The sequence below is a fragment of the Anopheles aquasalis genome, chromosome 3 (assembly GCF_943734665.1).
Source record: "Anopheles aquasalis chromosome 3, idAnoAquaMG_Q_19, whole genome shotgun sequence".
Classification (NCBI taxonomy): domain Eukaryota; kingdom Metazoa; phylum Arthropoda; class Insecta; order Diptera; family Culicidae; genus Anopheles; species Anopheles aquasalis.
The window spans coordinates 5,249,400-5,255,000 of record NC_064878.1 but is presented as its reverse complement, the minus strand read 5'-3'; positions in this window follow the sequence as shown (position 1 = coordinate 5,255,000).

Below are 5,601 nucleotides of genomic sequence, written 5' to 3'. Positions count from 1 at the left end.
ATAGCTATATTTAATTAACGTGTAGCGTATATTTAAACGTGCAAATCAAAGAACAAAAACAAACCCTGTTAAGTAATGAAGTAATGATTGTGGAAAGTGAAATAAAGAAAAGAAACAAACAGCAAAGGTACAAGGAGTTCTCCGGTCATCTGGTTTTATTTGATTGTATGGTGCTTAAGGGGGCCAAGGTATGATTTTTTTTAACCCAAATTATTTTTTACATAGCAAGAATATTGTGCAAAGTGTTCATTGGATCCATCGAATCAAAACTGACAATGATATTGATTTTTGAAAAATTGCACCCATGCATGACAAAATGCAGCTTGATTGGCATTGAAACGCGTTTCTCTAAGCGCGTTAGCATAAAAACTAGTGGACCGATCGATTTGAAATTATGAACACATACTCTGCACACTATTTGCAGGATAACCCTGTCTAGTTTTCATTTAAAAAATTCACGCATTTTTAACAAAAAAATAAAACTCGTTTTTTGGGCACAATCGCAAATATCACCATTTATTAACCTTCAAACTGCCGCCAATAATTAAAAAATTGAAAAATCTACCAAAACTCGACGGAGCTGTCTGGATAAACTTATAATCTATGAAAAGAGTATGCATTTGTATTTTTCTGATGACCAATCACGGAGCTACGCTGGGTACAAGTTTTGCTTCGAATCAAAAGACTTGCCCCCTAAAGACTTAAGCGACGAACCCGGTTTGATCATGGTGTGATCACTTTTTCAGCTTCAAAATGCTGCCAAACATGGGAAAATTGGACATTCAACAAAAACTCAACGGATCTACTTAGATACACTTATAATCTTTGAAATGAACACTGAATTGCATATTTCAGATGGCTCATACCACGGCTACGATAGGTACCGGAAAATGTATCTGTTCGAAGACACGTCTTTCTTTTTTTTTTTTTTTTTTTTATTATATTATAGAGGTTTTAAACTTTAACAGTTCTTTCGCCTCTTACACGTCTTTCTAAATTTGATGCCATGGATGAAGTTTTTAATAAATCTCGCTCAAAACACATCCAAATATTGTGGAAAAGTTATAGTTTGATATTACATTCAGATAAATGAAAAAAGTTGAATGGATTCTCCACAAAAAATCGTTAAATATGCGCCATTTTCTGGCCCAAATTAACCTTGGCCTCACTTCCACCCTAAAAAGGGATTAAGTAAGTACATAACTGAATCGTTAAAAGTTTATTTAGTTCAAGTGTAGTTACATAATTGGCGCACTTCTATTAAACTAAGCTCGGCCAGGGGAAGTTTTGCTTGACCACCGAACGCAGCTGATGAAAGCTGGACAACGATATGAACATTCTGCACGTCCTGTAGCATGTATAATGTGTTGGGAAAATTTGAATGTTTGCTCAACTTTACAGGAATTCAAATATGCCACACCGGCATCGAAATACCTTCCCGATGCTGATGCTCTAGAGAGACCTTTTTGTTTGTGCCGCAAAAAAACACAATTCAGAACAGAAACAACGGGCTGCGGACCCAGAAAGATGCAATTCTAACGAATGGAGTTTCGGGCTACACCCCAGCCCATTCGCGTCATCGTCCATCGACCAACAAGCACTGGCGCAATGAAACACAAACTTTCATTACCATGCTGGCAGCACCGGGGTCGTAGTTAAGCCGATAAGATGCTCATAATTCAACAAACCTATAACAGGGCCCAGGGACCACTGGAAAGACCGACACCACCACCGACGCCTCACCAATTACTCTTCTCCCAAAACGAATCCTTGCAATCCCCGGTCCCGAACGAAAAAGCAGTAAACGAGAGGCAATGTTGCTGGTACTGGTGCTGCTGCTGCTACTGCAAACGATAAAATATCACTTCCCAGGGTATGCCTTCATCAGCAAGGTCTAGATAGTAACTCCTGAAGGCCATTATTCTGCCAGCGAGCAGCAGAAGCACCATCAACCGCAACGTGTCTGCCGGGCTGACCGAAATCAAATTACATAATGCTGCAGTGGTTTTTCGGGCGGGATTGTTCATCTCGCCCTCAACCCTCCCATCGGTGGCCTCCATTGTCGATGAATAGGTGCTGGTGGTGATCCTGTATTTTGCCAACGACGACGACGACGACGTCGACGATGATGATAAGCAATCGTTCCCGGAACACCCGGAAGCCGTAAGCACCGAGATCAGGGAAGCAAATTCCAAAACCAGTAACCAGAATGGCAGAGCAAAGAGTTGCCAGCTGGTGCCTCTTGGTGCCGGTGTCGTTGAACAGAACGGAAGGCAATATTCCTTTGCCACAATGACAAGACGTGGTCGCATGTTGTTCAAGCAGATAAGCCTGAAAAATGCATTCTTAGTAGAATTGCATTGTGATGGCTCTGACCATCCCATGGACAAAGCATCAAATCGTCCCCGTGGGGAAACGGGTTTTAAATGGATTTGCTCACCTCGCTCGCAGGAGAATGATGGATTTCACACACTGTCGATACTGGTGTGTCTCGGTGATACCTTCCATCTACAAGCCACCCAAAAACCACCGGCTGGAAGTGCATTTTCAAAGGAGATGCCATTCACCACTCCACAACAACACGGCACCGCCGACACGACAATGGCTTAGAGGATACGCCATTTCCGCTTTCTGCACAAAAACACGGCGGGCACGGCTTCTAGCAATAAATCTCGAGCCATTCAGCATGCACCACCCGCGTGGTCCTCTGCACCGGCATCTGCATTTCATTTTTTAGCGAAAATAAATGAATGCAGCATATTTTTTTTCGCTTTCGCAACCACCCCTTTCGGCGGGCGGAACATCTGGCGGCGGTTCGCACACATACACATTAAGGGGTATGTGCTTTCGCTCTACTTCCTTTTGCTGGAAATGGATGATGAATGAGTTTGGTCGCTTTTTTGTGATCCCGCCCAAAGGGTACGTACCGGTATCACACAGGCCCTCTGGAAGCAACCTGCGATCCTTGTAAATGTTTCTTGTTCTATTCTCATCCGTGCGCGAATGAGTGGCCGTATGCCATGAGTGAATGCTTACAAAACCAACGAACGTTAGATAAGAATCTTAAGGTCGACCAGAGTGGCGCTAATGGAACAGTGTCTCTTTGTAGTCCCGTTAATGCTCGTACCCAAGCTGGTGGCACTGTAAAATAGCAATACTGTTACTGGCATAATGGCCGCAAGTCAAGTAGCCACCAACAAAACACCTGCTAGCGCTCACGGGACCTCTATGCGCCGGCTACAACCGAGAAGGGACCGCTCTCAATGCGCCCTGTCGAAGCTGTCAAGCCCGAACCGAGATGGCGATGCTGACAAGGATGCCCGGTTCGATCCGCACCCGGATGACGAACGACGAAAGCGTTGGTTTCCGGCTTCACCGACACCATCTATCCCATCTTCAATACCTTCCCGGCTCGAACTGTGATGAAATATCGAATTTCAATTCACACGACGGCCGAAGCCCGGTGCTCACCTCAACGAAGAAACTTTTTTCACTTCCGCCAAATCAAAAACCAAAGCCAGAACTCACCGAGCGAAAGGCAACTGGACGTACTGCGAGGGCATTACTTTTTAACTATTTGTGAAATGGCTCAACAATGGCTTTCTGGCTGTCTATGGGGCACTCTGTCGCCTCATATTTTGAAGGGTGGTGGATCGCACAAAGCGTTTTTACACTGATACCAGTGACCACATATCCGACAAATGACTACCAAACATTCGGCCACTAGCCTTGGCATGGAGTGAAAGCACGTGCCGACGAGCTGATGACGTTTCGAGCACGTCACCTGGCCACACTGATAGGTTCCGTTATCTGAGGCTGACGTGAAACACGTGTGGTCGGTAGCGAGACCGGCTTCCGGCGGTAAGCGGACGTGCAATGATCCCTCGTTATTTTGTCTCCATTTTTGGCAATAACGAGTAGTGCAATTCTCTCTAGTAATGGATTATTCTGGAGTTGTTGGATTGATCAATGGACCGCAAACAGCAGCACTCAACGCTCGCCAAGCTATGCAATACTTTCACGCTATTTCAACATTAATTTCCACATCATAGTATGTCAGCTATATGTGTTTATGGTAAACGAGTCATCGAGCGCATTTATTGTATCACTTGAAGGTTCAAATGGAGTGGTATAAGCTCAGCAAGCGGTTTCGACCCCCCCCCCCCCCTGCCCGGTACCGATTGATCAATATTATTCCAATTTCCAGCGAAACCACTCGCCAACCTCTCGAAATGAAATTCCAAGCATAACACGACAATTCCACAGGCTGGTACACCATCCCTGGCCATGGGTTCCAGTGCACGAGCACGTGAATTTGGTTCCATGTGTTTATTTGCTGCCGGTGGAGCTGGAGGTTAGGTTAGGCCCTGGCTTTGACAACAGAGAACTCCCGTTGGCCCCCCCGGGTTCACCGCTCCCCGGTATCCAGAGTTCACCTCAGCGCCTTGATATCAAATTATTGCTTCCAGTTCCAGTTCTTCCGTTCAGATTGCACTAGGCTGCTGCTGCTACTGCTGCCAGGGCAACGCTGTGTGCATCGTTACCGATATATTGAAGGCCGCAAACAGAAGCATCCCGAGCGTAACCATGCTGCTCCCTGCTGGTGATACCCCCAGGGGGGAGAATGCTGATTCTGGAACTGCAGCCGAACTGCTGATGCTGCTGCTGCTGCTGTTGCTGCTGTTGCCACTACACCACATGACCGTCACCAGTTCGGCAAGCAAATAAGTCAACTCTAACGTGACCGATGTCAGGTGTAGCGCAATGTGTGGCATAACCAACCAGCGTTGTTCCTGGGAACAAATGGGGGGGGGGGGGGGGGAAGAAACAAAAGAGACCATCGGTTAGTGGTTAGGTGTGAGGCCACTTCATCGTCGCTCGGTTCACCGGTACCGTCACAAGCCCAACGATGGTGGCTCCGTTCGCGACGGCGGATAGCAACGATACAACCAGTGCCAGCTTGATGCGCAGATGTTCGGGAATGTGGTGCAGGTGACGCCAGCTCATGCGTTGCTGCCAGCCGGCACACGTCACCAGTCCGTGCAGCAGCAGCACCTGGAAGCATGTGGAATGTGCCCGGGGGCTCTTATTAGCTAGCAGCCAAACGACCAACGACGACACTGACAGGGAGCACCACGATACGCTACCGGTTCGATGACATTAATCAGTGCGACATACCAACGGAGTAGATGCGCTACCTTCGGTGCACTCAACGCGGTCAACCATTCGTCAACGAACGGTGGAACGAACGGCCACACTGGCTGAGGTTGCTGTTGATTGGTTGTGCGGTCCAGTGGCACATTCCAGCGACCGTCGGACGAATCCTTCGTAGCGCAGTAGTCCCGCCAGCAACAATCGAACAGCATTGCGGGGGAGAGAGAGACAGGATTGCGGCCAAAAACACACCAGCACTCCACCAGCGATTGCGTGGAGAGGGTATGGTTGCGGTGTTACTGCTACTCTCGTGCGATACCCATTTTGAAGCTTGCTACGATCTCGAGCGTACCACAAACAATGTTGACAACCTGCGCACTGTTAGTAGTAGGCCTTTATTGTTCTAACCAATTCCGTGGTGATGCAGTGCACCAACCAGGGAACGTT